Genomic DNA, 16,287 nt, shown 5'->3' with positions numbered 1-16,287 from the left:
TATTATTATCGTTTATAGAGAGAGTAGTTGGTGACCACATGGCTCTTGACAATGATTTATGTATTTGGACATCCCTACTAAGGTAACGACCTCCCAAATCTGATGCAAATCATTGTGAGCTTTTAGCAAAAATAACCAAATTTTGAGTCTATGTAGCAAAATGATTCGATATACTTGTACACATTTAAATATAAAATGTTATGTATGTGTATTGATTCTTCCTAGGGAATATATATTGAATTTTGGTATAATCATTAATATAGGTGAAACTCATATATCCAAAATATGCTGGTCCCTGGAAATAATTGTATAATTATTAAGCTGAGTAATTACTAAAATAGTAATTATATTATATTTTAAAATACAATATATATTTAGATGTCAAGTAGTATTATTTATGAATTAATATTGACATATTTGTCAAACATTTAATAATTACACATAAAAATAATATTATGTAATAAATACTTTTAAAATTGATGGTAATTAGTACGTCCAGTTCTCAAGGTAGGCTATGAAAATTACATAGTTACTATGTAATTACATAGTGAGACAAATACACTAAATTGAGTAATTACTTAAATTACACTCAATTTTAATTACAAAGTAACTTTCCAAACGCACCCTAAAAAAATATGTCATTATTTGCCTTGTTTCCAAAAGTACATTTTTCTTTTTTTTTTAAGCCTCCCTCTTCCTCTATCTTATCTTTGTTGGTTCACTCTCTCTCTCTCTCTTGTGAGAATCACGACATCCACCACCATACCATCATCATCACCATCCAATTTCTATGTAAAAAAAAAGTCAACAACTTTGCACCTTCCTCTATTTTATTTCTTAGTTTCCCCTCTTCTTTCTCCTTAAATTATTCTTGGAGACTAAAAATAATATCTCATGGTAGATTGTGATTTTTATAACTTAATCCCATTAATGTTCAATTAAGACACTAATATATAAATTTTGAACAGATTTGGGCATGATTTTTTTATTTTTTACGATTTTTTTTCAGATCTGAAACTCTAAAATTTGCAAAAAAATCAGCTTTGCTCTATAGTGCTCGATACCAGTTCAATGAGGTCTTCAAAATCAAGATTTTCATGAAAAAATTGACTTTGCTCGATAGTGCTCGATAATTGCTTGATGTGATTCTAGCAAGAGACGTAATTTTTCACTCAGGTGTCCGTTTGGGGTGTTTTTTTTTTAATTTGGGTATTTTTTTTTCTAGATTTACACGTTTGATATGTGTATATATACATTTGGGAAATGTAAAAGTTGAAAATATACGAAAATGCAAAACATACCTCACGTTCAAGACATGTTTTGATATGTTTTCAAGTTTTAAACTTCTCAGTGTTAGTATTAAATTATCAAATCAAATGTACGCAGCGGAATAAATTGACCCATTTTAATAAATATTAATACCAGTCAGGATCATACACATATATAAATAATAAATCACATACAAATAGATCAGGGATTACCTCTTGTAGTCTATCAAGTGTCCTTAAGTCTTTTTGTATAAATCAACGATCTTCCTATCCAGTGTTCTAAGATCTCACACCCTGAACTTCCATACCAATACTCAAACACACGAGGACGTGTGTGGGCACATAGGATTCAAAAGGTTGATTTATGTGACTCCCTAGATGTACTCAATACATGAGATCTAGAGAGTTTTGACAGGGAGAATGTTTAAAATAGTTTTCAGGTTTAGAGAAAACTATCACTTTAGAGAGAGAGTCTATCTTTTCATTTTTCAAAATAATAATCAAGCCTTATTCTGAAAGTAACCTACTATCAGACTTACAAATTATTAGTGGCATATCTCTGTAATTACTCCATAATATTCTCTAGGCATTGACCTCTCAAGATGAGTTGTATCATTGATATTGTTTCCTAGTTTAGTTATGCTATTTATGTAATTCTCCTTGCTGTACACGATTCATAGAATTAGTAATGTATATATATATATGAGGTTTTTTGGCCATATTGAATAAGAGAAATAATATACCACAAATCTCTTTATGGTATCAGAGAAACTCCAGAACAAGAGATATTGTGCCATCGCTAGACGACCAATTTTTTTTACGATTGAAACCTTCGATTTTTTCCAACAAAATCCGATTATAGACATCTCACCATGGGTGACGACAAGACCACCAAACCTCTCGATTTCACATCACCATACTACCTTCATCTCTCCGACGGACCACAACTCACAATATGTCCTATTGTGTTACGTGGTGATAACTACAATGAATGGGTTCGTTCGATGCGCAATAATTTTCGTGCAAAGAATAAGCTCGGTTTCCTCGATGGAACCGTGATGAAACCAAAGGCCGACACTCCAGAAGAGTCATTATGGGTGACGGTAAATTCCACACTCGTTGGATGGATTCATAATACTCTGGATCCAAGCCTACGCTCTTCCGTTCCCTAACCTGACGATGTGAAGGACATGTGGGATGATCTCCGACAACGTTTCTCGATAGGAAACGGTCCGAGAATCCATGAGTTAAAGATTCTTTTGGGTGCTTGCAAACAGCGTGGGCACTCGGTTGTGACTTACTACAATGATTTGTGGAAAATATGGGATGAACTTGCGGGATATTCTACTGTTCTGAAGTGCACTTGTGGTGCTGCTCCTGCATTTGCTCAAGAGAAGGAGAATGAAAAGGTACATGACTTTCATGCTGGTTTGGATTCCGCTCTTTATGGCCCTGCTGTTTCGCATATTTTGATGATGGAGCCTTTGCCGAACTTAAACACCACTTTTGCTAAAGTCGTGACTGAAGAACGTCATCAAACTGTATCTCGGACTCAAGACACTCCTTCTGATGTTGTTGGCTTTGCGGTGCAAGGGGCTGCTAGGGGCCGGAGTGATAATCCTCGACCCAATGGTGGTTGCTCTCATTGCGCCAAGCCTGGACACACAAAAGAAAATTGTTTTCAGCTAATTGGGTTCCCGGATTGGTGGTATTCTGAGAAACGCGCTAATGGTGGGCAAGGTCGCGGCAGGTCTGGGCGAGGTGGAGGAAAGAATGCGGGGAGAGGTGGTCGTGGGCAAGTCGCACATGCCGCAACCACCTTGAAGTTCGATGCTCCGACATCCGTAGATGAGAACGATCGTCGTGGTCTTCCTGGTCTCTCTGATGCACCGTGGACTACACTTGTGAATATGCTCAATACTTCAAAAGGGCAGTCTTCTTCAACTGAAAAGTTGAGTGGTAAGTTTGATTCTTTCGCTCAATGGATCATCGATACCGGATGCTTGAATCACATGACTGGTAATGCTAAATTATTTAGCCAATTGATTGATGTTTCTCCTACTTTCGTTAGGCTGCCTAATGGGAAGCACACCATTGCTACTAAAGAAGGCACGATTACTTTGAGCCCAAATATGGTGCTCACTAATGTATTATATGTCCCAGATCTTACTTGTAATTTGTTATCGGTGTCACACTTGCTTGCCAATCTCTCTTATACTGTCACTTTTACTGATAAGCTTTGCATCATACAGGACCGTACTTTGAGGACTCTGATTGGGGGTGAACAATGTGATGGGGTTTATTGGTTTCGTCCTATACGACAACTTCAGGCTTATCAAGCAACTATGGGCGATAAACGTGACTTGTGGCATCAAAGGCTGGGACACCCTTCTCGCAAAGTAGATTTTATTTTACCACATATTATTAGTAATAATGGCAATAAAGATGTTCCTGTTATTCATGAACCTTGTGATATTTGTTTAAGAGCCAAGCAAACTAGAAACATGTTTCCTTTGAGTTAAAGTCGAGCAAAAGAGGTTTTTGATTTAATTCATTGTGATATATGGGGTGCATATACTTTGCCTGCTAGTTGTGGTGCTCATTATTTTTTAAGTATTGTTGATGACTGTTCTCGTGCGATATGGGTTTATTTGATGTCTTCAAAATCTGAGGTGCCTCAACTTATTAAGGATTTTGCAAAATGGTTCAAACTCAATTTCACAAACATATTAAAATTATACGAAGTGATAATGGCAAGGAATTTACATGTATTCGTCGGTTTTATGCTGATAATGGTATTTTACATCACACTTCTTGTGTCGACACTCCACAACAAAATGGAAGGGTAGAACGTAAACATAGGCATATTCGTAATGTGGCTCGGGCATTACTTTTTCAAGCTAGCCTTCCTATTTCCTTTTGGGGGGAGAGTGTCATGACGGCTGCCTATGTCATCAATCGAACTCCTATTCCATTGCTTAATAATAAAACACCACATGAAATTCTCTTTGGTTCACCTCCTAAATATGATGCCCTTCGAGTCTTTGGTTGTCTTTGTTTTGTTAAAAATCAACCTCGTATCAAGGACAAATTTGGCACTCGCTCTCGTCGATGTATATTTGTAGGGTATCCATTCGGTAAAAAGGGGTGGCGTTTGTATGACTTAGAACAAAAGGTGTTTTTTATCTCTCGTGATGTTGTTTTTTGTGACCAACAATTTCCTTTTGCTAGTGACATCTCTTTACATAATACCGATGATGATGTATTTCAAAGAAAGGAGTATTATGACCATGTCACTCCGTATGAGGATACTTCCCTTCCAAGGGGGAATAAGGAACATTCAGTTGGGGTCGACGATATTGACGCTGGCAATGAACAATTAATCCCACCACTTACAGATGTGGGTAGTGAGGATGTGATTGGTACCACTTCGGCTATTGGACAGGTTGTGATTAATGAAGATATTGTTCCACAGGGAACTGGTCGTGGACATCGAATCAAGAGACCATCTAGTAAACTCAAGGACTTCATCACCAACACAGTTCGAGTAATAAACCCTGTCACATCACCTACCAATGCTCCGTCAAAGTCCTCAGGTACTCCATTTCCTATTGCTTATTATGTAAATTGTGATAAGTTTTCTGTGAGACACACCCATTTTTTGGCAGCAATTACTGCAGGCACCGAACCCACCTCCTTTAAAGAAGCTATTAAGGATCCCGGTTGGCGAAAAGAAATGAAGGAAGAAATAGATGCCCTTGAGCGTAACAAAACCTGGACTTTAAAGTACCTACCCACGGGGAAGAAAGCGATTGGGTGTAAGTGGGTCTATAAAATCAAGTATCGATCTGATGGTACGGTTGAACAATTAAAGGCACGCCTAGTAGTGTATGGGAATTGACAAGTTTCCAGTATTGACTTCAATGAAATATTTGCCCCTGTAGCTAAAATGGTCACTGTTCGCACATTTTTAGCTATAGCAGTAGCACGAAAGTGGGACCTACATCAGATGGATGTGCATAATGCCTTTCTGCATGGAGACCTTGATGAAGAAGTATACATGCAACTACCTCCTGGCTTCAATTCTTATGCTTCAGGAAAGGTGTGTCGATTACGTAAGTCATTGTATGGACTACGGCAAGCACCTAGGAATTAGTTTGCTAAGCTTTCAACTGCTTTGAAGAATATTGGTTTTCAACAATCTTATGCTGATTACTCATTGTTTAGCTATTCCAAGGGTGGCATTGCTTTACATGTTCTTGTGTATGTGGATGACATTATAATCACCGGTTCTTCTTCTTTGGCAATCGCAAAATTCAAGCAACAACTGAGTGAGAGTTTTCATATGAAAGACTTGGGCATTCTCAAGTATTTTCTCGGCATCGAAGTGGCACATGGGGAGGATGGTTTGTTTCTTTCACAACACAAATACATTCTTGACATTATAAGTGAGGCTAGTTTACTTGGAGCTCGACCTGTTTCTACACCCATGGAACAGAACCACCATCTTGCCACCATCAATGGTGTTGTCTTTGAGGATCCAGAGAAGTATCGACGACTTGTCGGGCGTCTAATCTACTCAACAATTACACGACCTGAACTGTGTTATTCTGTGCATATTTTAGCTCAGTTTATGGGAGATCCTTGTGTTGAACATTGGGACGCAGCTTTGAGAGTTTTGCGGTATCTAAAAGGTTGTCCTAGACAAGGAATTCTGCTGCGCGGGGATAGTGATTTCCAACTCTATGCCTTCTGTGATAGCGATTGGGCAAGTTGCCCTCTGACTCGTAAATCATTGACTGGTTACTTTATTTTATTAGGTTCTTCTCCTGTCTCTTGGAAAACGAAAAAACAGTCAACTATTTCCCGATCTTCTGCGGAAGCCGAGTATCGGTCTATGGCCACTACTACATGTGAGTTAAAATTGTTGAAATCTCTTTTGGCTTGTTTTGGGATCCAACATATGCATCCCATGCGATTGTTTTGTGATAGTCAAGCTGCTCTTTACATAGCGGCTAATCCAGTGTTTCATGAAAGAACGAAACATATAGAGATGGATTGTCACTTTGTTCGTGATGCATTGCAAGATGGAGCAATTTCTACATCTCATATACGGACTGGTGCACAACTAGCTGATATTTTGACAAAAGCTCTTGGTACAACACAATTTTCTCACCTTCTTCGCAAGTTGGGCATTTGCAATCTTCATGCTCCAACTTGAGGGGGAGTATTAGTGGCATATCTCTGCAATTACTCCATAATATTCTCTAGGCATTGACCTCTCAAGATGAGTTGTATCATTGATATTATTTCCTAGTTTAGTTATGCTATTTATGTAATTCTCCTTGCTGTACACGATTCATAGAATTAGTAATGTATATATATATATATATATATGAGGTTTTTTTAGCCATATTGAATAAGAGAAATAATATACCACAAATCTCTTTACAAATATATTTAATCTAATTAAATAATATTTATTTAATTAAAATATAATTCAAATTAAAACTGATTAAATATTTTCATTTAATTATTTATTTAAATCATATTTAAAAAGAATAATTGAATAATTGATTAAACAAAATTATTTGAAATTCAAAATTCAAATCACAGGGATTAAATCCCTAATATTAGGCACCACACACTGTACAATATAGTGTGTGTCGCCCAAGCCTGTATCATGTTTATCTTATTTTCTCATTTGTTTGTTTAATCAATTTTTAAGACAATATATTTATCCCAACATAAATATCAGTTAATTCAAAATTAATTTTATCTTAAAATATCTGTTTTAAAATAAATAAATAAATAAATAAATATCATATTATAAATAAGATATTTATTATTCTCTCTTTATATTAATCCAAACAAGATTAATATTAATTTTAACCTATAGTTTTTCAAAATAAAAACTATATAGTTAAATATTTAATTAATTCACAATTAATCAATTACCCACAATTATCACATAATTATTTCCTTGCCTTGGAAAATTAATTCCTTTGCAATTTAGTCATTTCTTTTTACAAATTTTTCTTTTGACATCCTTCCCATTGACAGTGTAGGATAGAGGTGATTTGGGGACCATGGACCTATCATACGAAGCTCCAATAAACCAGATTATTAATTAAACTCTTTAATATAATAATCTTATTTATTAATTCCATGATTACTCCACTATAAATATGGAATTGCACTCTAAGTATTTATAGAATTATATTTAGAGTTTTCTCTTGTAGTCTATTGATATAATCAATATATGTAGTTTTGTCCTCCATTATTGGTTCGTTAATTAGAGCTGGTCAAAATTACCGTTTTACCCTTCTAATTACCTCTTGATCCTTAAGTACCATTAATTCACTAGCGAATAATTAATCTATAATCTAATTATAGATTTGAGCTTAATAACTATTCAGTTCCACAATCAACCCTTAAGGGAACCAATATTCGATCCGTTAGGAAAGCATGAATTCCATTATTGTAATTCATATTCCCAGCCTTCCATGATATTGAATCTCCAAAATAAAAGTCATTGGCCTCATTATTTTAAGAGACATTAACGAGTGAATCCAAATATCCAATAAACATAAACAAAAGTTCATGAATACTCAGGATTTAGATTGATCTACAAATGATCATCTATCATGATAAGAATTAAATCTTTACGTCAAACGACAAGTTTATAAATATAATTAATTCTCATCGGTCCTGTCATATATAATCTCTATTATATACAATACATTTACTAAGATGTCTATCCACATCAGTAATCTGAATCTAGATTACTTGCATCTCATATGCTTAGCAAACCGTACTAGTAATCATTCATTAAAGATTCCTTACTTTAATATGTTACTGACTATTTTATTCATTATATATATGTTCTTAATTCTCTCGTACTAATACAAGATCATATTATCATGAATGAATATGAAATTTTCTTGATATTAATATATAATTAATTCAAAAAATAATTACAATATTCAAATATAATAAAATTGTACTTTTATTTAAAACCAATCAAATGTCTTTACATGCTTTTAGGGCATTAATCCTAATACTTAAATGTGTATATACACATCTCGAATGTGTAAATCTCGAAAAATACCCAAATTAAAAAAACACCCCAAACAGGCACTCGAGTAAAAATTTACGCCTCCCCCAAGAATCGCATCGAGCAACTATCAAGCAGTTGATTATTGCTCAAAAATATCATTTTATTAGTTTCAAAGTTTAAAATAAATTAAGTTTTAAGTAATATTTTCATGAATTTATTTTAATATATTTTATAATTGAAAATATTAATTTTAATTTAATTTGTGTTTAATTTTCAGGAATTAATTGTATTTGGGCATTAATAAAAGCAAGAAGGAAAGCATTAAAACTAGAAAAATTGTTGAAATTATGGTATTTTTATTAAGAAAATTGGCCCAAAGACCCTAGGCTCACCAACATCTCCTTCCTTTTCTCTTTTTCCCCCAGCGCCACTTAGCGCAGTCTGCGCGTACCACGTGCTCAGCAAACCCAGCTGCCTGGAGCCCCGCGCTCGCCTGCGTGACCCACGTCGACCCACAAGCACCGACCCGGCCCAGCCCTGCGCTACCCGACCCACGCCTCCATCCCTCCCTACAACCTGCCAGCCGCGCCAGTTGGTGCTCCACCATTGGCCAGCCGTCTGCCAGACCCTACCACTGTTGTTGCAGCTTTTTTGTGGGTGCCTCGGCCTACGTGCGCCCCTTTTACAACTCCAAAACCCCCCGTGCGTGTACTAGCATAAGAGAACACAACAAAAAAATATACCAGCAATAAAATTATTTATATTTATAATAATAATGGTTTTTATAATCATATTTTATTATTAATATGATAGTTTTATTTTGTAAACCTCAAATTTAATTAAATCGTATTTTAACCCTTTCTAAGACTTTATATATAGGAACTTATTTTCTTAGTTTTGGTATGTAATTTTTTGGAGTAGAGAAACTATAACAAAATTTCCTCTCACTTTTTTTCTCATATTACTTTTTAGAATTTTTGTGAGAGTAATGTGCATAATGACTTAATCTTCCTTGGAAGATTAGAGATGATCCCATATGCAAAGTGATGATATTTTTATTTTTGATTCAATATATGAGTCTCTAAAGTTTATACATTTATGTATTTATATTCTTCTATCATCTTATTCATCTTTATTTATTGTTGCTAATATTATATATAGAATTAGTCATGTTTTTTTCTATGTATTTAAGGTTAGTATAAATAATATTGATGCTTAGTTTAATGTTCAATCTTTTATTGAATTATGGCCTAATGGTAACATATTGCTTCCAAAGTAAGAACATATTTGCTCAAATATATTTATGTGAAACAAGCATGCACTTTAATGTTGAATCCTCCAAATAAATAGTTGTGATGCTAACTATTTATTTGTGTAAACTTTATGAATCAAAGATCTAAATAGCTAAACAATGCATATGAGTTACTCTTGATACCTTTATATTCTCTAATCTTGGATTAAATCTTATTTCTACTTGCTTTATTCTACCATCAAATTCTCAAACAAAAAATCATAAATTAATTTCCCTTACTTTTCACTAACTTTTTAATTTGATTTTTCACTAATATTTTTGTTCTTAGTTACCTCCTTGTGGAATCGACCACCATTCTATACTACAACCACCGCTAGTGGATGTCACATTTTGGGCGTTAAACAAATTTTGGCGCAGTTGCCGGGGAGGTAGTTTTTCAAGATTTTACTGGAATTTTTACCAAGATATTAGTAACTTTATTTGTATTTTTGTTGGTATTAATGCTGTGTTAGCATAGTTTTCTTCCTCTTGTGTGTATTGTATTATTTTTTTATTATTTCTATCTGCTAATTTTTAGTTGATTGGAATATTGTTGAAAAAAAAAGTTTAGTTATATTTTTTATTTTCTTTTTCTTTTCAGTAAAAATATATAAATATAAATATATATAACTAAAAATAAAAAAACTAAAAAAGGGTATATATAGTTATTTTTGTTTTGTTTCGGATCATATATTTATAAACTCATATATATATATATGTTATCCCTTAAAATTCAAGAGATGACGTGGCGAATGAGAAAGCGGCACGTGGCATCCCAAGTTATGGAAAAACGACAAAATATTGAAAAAAGACCAATGAACAAAAATGGATAGGTCCAAGACCTATAGGGAAGTCGATCAGGCCTAAACCTCCTAGGGGTGGTCGGCCTGGCCCTCGCCCCCTAGGGGTGGTCGGCCTGACCCCAACTCCTAGGGGGTGGTCGGCTTGGCATGCTCAAGAACTGCATGGGGTGGTCGACCCACCCTATTCTCCATAGGGTGGTCGGCCTAAACTCCCAAATACACTTTGCTAGATAAAGTTCTCGCTTGTTCAAGTTGAAATCAGCAGGCCTAGCACCCAGAGGGTCAACAAGCCTAGCACATAGAAGATCAACAAGCCTAGCACCCAGAGGGTCATCAAGCCTAGCACCTAAGTCTCGTAGACCAACCAAGACTTAGCATTTTCCTAAAGGTTTCAATCGTGCATCGTCAACCACAATCCAAAGAAACAACGAGAAGACCCACATCTCATAATCATGGGGAGGTGGACACATATCTCCACTCACAATGATCGTGTATCAAACCACGATCCCTAATCTTGATGATCATGTAACAACCCCTAGGTACTATAAATAAATGACCTAGAGCTTCATTGAAGGGGGTTGGTTTTGACGATTCTGGGACAGATATTTTGGGAGAAGAGACGCTGGGCGAATTTGTGACGAGTGAATTCTTCAGTTCATATTTGTAATTGTTAATCGAGTGATTCAATACTAAAGACTAAGTGGATTAGGTTATCACTGTTCATTAAAACAGGGAAGAACTACTATAAATTTTTGTGTGTTTATTTAGATATTTCTACTATGTCGTATATTTATATTTATTTCATTCAAAAGGTGTCGTATACCATACATACGACTGTTGGCCAATTTCACAGGTCAACATTTTGGTGCTTTCATTGAGAGTACGAAATCAAAAAACACACTTTCATCAGTTTTACGATGCCTCCAAAACCCAGTCAGACGAAGAAGACGACTCTCAGGGATTCCACCACTCAGGATCCCGTTTATCCCATTAATGAGCCTCAGGTGGAGGTTGGAGATCAACCTGATGCGGAGGATCCACAGGACGCTCACTAGGAGGAGATGGCGTAATTTTGGGCAAGACAGGAGGCATTTGCTACAGAAATTGCCCGCCAGAGGGAAATTATGTAACAGAAATGGCGAGAGATAGATGAGCGTGTCCAGAAGATGATTCAGAGGGAGCAGGAAGTTGACTGGAGGCACCATAAGGCTGCTGTGGACCGAGCTACAACAGCTACCCAGTTAGCCCGAGCTAACGCTGAAGCTGCTGCTCAGGTGATGAGGGAGGCTCAGACCAAAGCAGTAGGGATGCGAGACAGCAGTAACATGGAGTCCCAGGGGAGGAGTCAAACCCTAAGGATGCTCTCAGAGCCACTTTCCCAGAGACAGGATGAAGAGGCGCAGTCCAAGACTGCCTCCTCCATAACTAAGAAGATAACACTTCCTCTTGGAGTAAGAGTGTTACCAACCCGAAGGCCCCCTCCTAGGGGGACAGATGAAACGACACAGGAGAGGAAGGTCAGACATCTGAGAGGCGTGATAGGAATGGAAATGGTTGCTCAAAGTCTCAAAGTCATGTAGGAGGAGAGGCTCGAGGGCAGGATTGCACCGGCAAGAGCAAGGTGGACCTACCACCCCTACACCCTCATTCTTACAAGGGAAATGAATCGATGAACAACACCAATACCGTGTTCGATAGGCTCAGGAGGACCACCGCTCATGAGGGGGTGTCAGGGATGTCTACCCCACCTAGAGTAACGATCCCACCAGCAGTGCAGACTTAGATAGATGTACTCACCACGGCTGTTCAAGGCCTGACAAAAAAGCCTTTTGATATAGAGGTGGCTCATAGAAGTGGGAGTCCCTTCAGTGCCAAGATCCAAGCTGCTCAACCACCACCAAAGTACAAGACCCCAAAACTTCCAACATACACTAGGAAGGAGGACCCAGTATGACACATTGGAAAGTTCAAGGATGAGATGGAGTTACTCGGAGTGGAGCATGATTATAGGTGCAGAGTATTTGTAATGACCCAAAATCACAAATATGGTTTAAGGGCCTTGATAAGTGCGCTGGGAAGGCATAATTGGTTTAGGTGTGAATTTATTGACTTAATGCGTGATTATATGATAAGCATGCTTGTATGATTATATGAATGTAAATGTGGTTAAATGTTATATCTGTGAGAACCACATTATTATGTGGGTAGATTTGCAATGTGCGACTTGAGGCAATCTAGGGAGCCAGCTAGCGGGAAGTCACAACGGGGCTTAATATTTGACTTTGGATAAGTCAGGGGTATTTTATGTATCGGGTAGTTATTTAGAATATCGGGTTATGGAAATAAATATATGGAGATATATTTGAGGATAGGAAGCTAGGCGGGAATATTTACCGTTTTGCCCTCGGGGACGTTTCCGGTACCCCGAGCCTCGGGATTGATCTAATTAGTTAAGATTAGAATAAGTAATTATAAAGTAGTAGAATAAAAGACTCAACCGACCCATGCTCTCTCTCCTCCTCTCTTCTCTTTTCTCTCCCAAGAAAACTACATAAAATCTAAGGAAAATCAGCTGGAAAATTCTGTGTTTGAGCTGAATTCATGGAGGTTTAGCCTAGTTCAGACTAAGGGTCACTCAACCAAGATTAAGGTAAGAGTTGAGTTGTGTTTTTGGGTGTTAGAACTCTGAGTTTTTGGCTGAATATTAAGGTGTTTATGGTTTTGATGTTTAAGGGCTGAATTGAAGCTAAGTGCTTGGGTTTTAGCTCAGAGGTTGTCATGGAAGTGGTTCAGCAAAAGAGGTAAGCTTCAATTCATAATTCAGAGGTTAAAATTTGAGTTTTGCATGACTGATTGTGGTGTTTTGAGTTGCTGGGTTTCAGAAATCAAAATGGAATTTTAGTAGGTTTTTAAGCTGGATTTTTGTTGGATTATGCTGTTAGAATCATGTTAAAAGTTTTGTGATTAATGGGTTTTTGAATTAGGGTGCCTTGGGGTGGTTTTGAATGAGGTTAGGATGCTAGAAATGGTGGATTTTCTGGGCACAAAGGAGAGGGCCGCGGTTCTGTTCTAGAGCGCTGCGGCCCTACGAAGCAAGAGAGCCAGGGAGGCTCGGCCAAAGGAGAGCATTGCGACGCCACAGGGCAGGGCCGCATCGCGTGTTTGCTTACTGGGGGGCTTAGGCTCTATTTTAGGGGCGGGCCACAACCCTTAGGTGCATTTATGATATTTTGGGGATTTTACGCGTGGGAATCTAGTCTAGGGTGCTCGGGATCGATTTCACCACCGTGCTTGGTGGAATTCGATGTTCCGGAAGCTAGTATTGTACCCAGAAACCTTTATTTGAATATTAATGGAATCCATTACCTTGGTTGTGACTAGGTGTTAAAGCTAGGGCTCGGGAAACGGATCATGCTCGAGGAACGACGCTCGTAATCAGTGAATGTAGAAATTAAAGGTAAGAAAACTGCACCCGGTTGTATATTTGTAATGGGACTAAGGGCTCCCTAATATGTATGCTTGAAAGGATGGTATTATGCCATGTAAACAGTAAACCAACGGCCTAAGAGTGCCAAGGGTTACACTAGCGCACAGGGCGCGGGAAAAAAACAAGGTACATTTGCCCTATACAGTGGTTGTCCAAACTTGGTCCCGAAATTAAGAATACGAAAAACCGTTTTTTACCTAAACTTTGAAATAGCATAACTCACTCATTTTTTAATATTTTTGAGTGTTTCGAAAGCCCAATTTTATGTACTCAATCTCAAAAACATCACAGTACAATTAAATTTTACAAAATCAATATACAGTGGATGCTTGACCCCTTGGAAGTCACAGCTCAAAACATGTATTTTGTTTTAGGGTTTCCTACAAAACCCTTGGGGGTTTCGGTCCCTATTTTCAAAAATCAACACACAAGCATCATAAAAATTATAAAACAACTACCATAACCTTTTTACATCACCAATAAGAAAGTTTAAGCATTAAATATACAAAATATTGCTTAGAAATAAAAAACATACAATAATAACCATAAAAAGTAAACTTTTTACCTCTTTGTTTTTCTTGCCTAAAGTTTGGACCTTCCTATTAGCTTTGGCTCCTTTAAAAACCTTTCAAAACCTTAACCGACTCCCCCCAACAACATAGATAATTAGCTATTTGAAAATCTATGGTTAAAACATTACAAAAGTCTAGTTTATTGAAAATTTACCTTAGGGAAAACCCTTCCTAAACCAAAGCTTAAATGCTTCCAAGCCTCCTTAGTGTTCTTGAGGTTGAAGATGGAGAGAAAACTTGAGAGAGTTTTCAAAAAGATGATAGTGAAAGTGAGAGAGACTGGGGTCGGTTGGGGAAGGTTAGAAGAGCATATCAACTTAAGAAAGTATCTAAACACTTGAGTGTTTTTTTTTACCATCCACTTGATGCCTTAACCCTTATATTTAAATTGGGATTAAACTAAAAAAACATTTGGTCAACCCCATTAAATCATTCACATGGCCGGCCACCACATATATTATATATGTGATCATATTTTTTCTTATATAAAGGTTAATAAATATTTCCCAAGAAGAAAAATACAATTTGACTTCCTATAACATTTTTCACTCTTATTAAGTTTTAAACACAAAACTTAACACTAAATAATTATATTAAATGTCTCTCACATTTAATTTAATTAATCACACAATAAAATTTAACATAAGGTCCATTCATGGAATAAAATTCCCCAATTCGGTAAAATTAAGCATTTAACACAAAATGCCCTAAAATTTTCATTTTCTCTTAGGTTTATTATTTTTTACCAAACTTTAATTTTTATGAATGTATTTTATGCCCAAAATATATTTGCCATAGTTTTTCATTTTATTTTTCAAGATTTTTACCCAATCAGGGTTTTCGTGTCGGTCCAAGACCGAAAGTCTTATCTTGACTTTTAAACACAAAATTCATAATTTGGCTAGCAATAACTCATGGAAATAAATTACAAACAAATATAATTTTATTTAAAATAATATTCTTAACTCGGGGAAAAAAATCCTGACCCGAGTCGTTTAAAGGGACCCGAAACGCAAGACGTTACAACATTGGCACCATCAACATTCAAAAGCCACCACCCATACTAGGGTAAGGCTAATTTGTAGGCCCCTGGCCTAGTTCTTGGTAGGATCTCATAAGTCTTATTAAATCGAGAGTCAAAACTCCTCTTTCTTTCCAAAAATATCTTATCCTTTCTTGTCTACAATATTTAGAGAAATACAAAGTCTCCCATCCTGGAACTTCGTGTTCCCATGCTTGAAATTTGTGAACTCTTATGTCCTTTCTGATTGGCAAACACTTCTGCCCTAACAATCCTAATAATCTCATTGGTTTATCCGAACCAATACTGAACCACAATATTCTCAGTCTTTCATTTTATTACTTGGAACATGCACTTCTCTCTCTCTACCTTACTGTATCTTTTGTAGAGTCACCCTAGCCGTTGAATGACATTCACCACTATGACTATTCAATCAAGGGATTGTACTTTTCTCAATGCCCCAAACACTTGTACATTCGATGTATAATTCTTCAAAATATGAGTCACTTCTTCAGATTGCCAGTCTATTTGAAGGTAACTAATAATTCTAGGTTTCAATCTTATACTCCTTGTCTTCTACATTCTTTTCCAGAACTTGGAAAATAAAGGGTCTCAACTCGACACAATCAACTTCGGTATTCCACAGAGACATACAATCTCCTGTCGCCCAAATGCCTTATTGTGTCACCCATTCACCCGAACCAAAGTGTGTTAACTCATTCTGTTGAGTCACAACCTTTCATGTCCAACCTTCTTAATTGTCGTCTAATGTGGTCCTGTCTTAT

The sequence above is a fragment of the Humulus lupulus genome, chromosome 8 (assembly GCF_963169125.1).
Source record: "Humulus lupulus chromosome 8, drHumLupu1.1, whole genome shotgun sequence".
Classification (NCBI taxonomy): domain Eukaryota; kingdom Viridiplantae; phylum Streptophyta; class Magnoliopsida; order Rosales; family Cannabaceae; genus Humulus; species Humulus lupulus.
Note: the sequence above shows the minus strand (reverse complement) of the source record.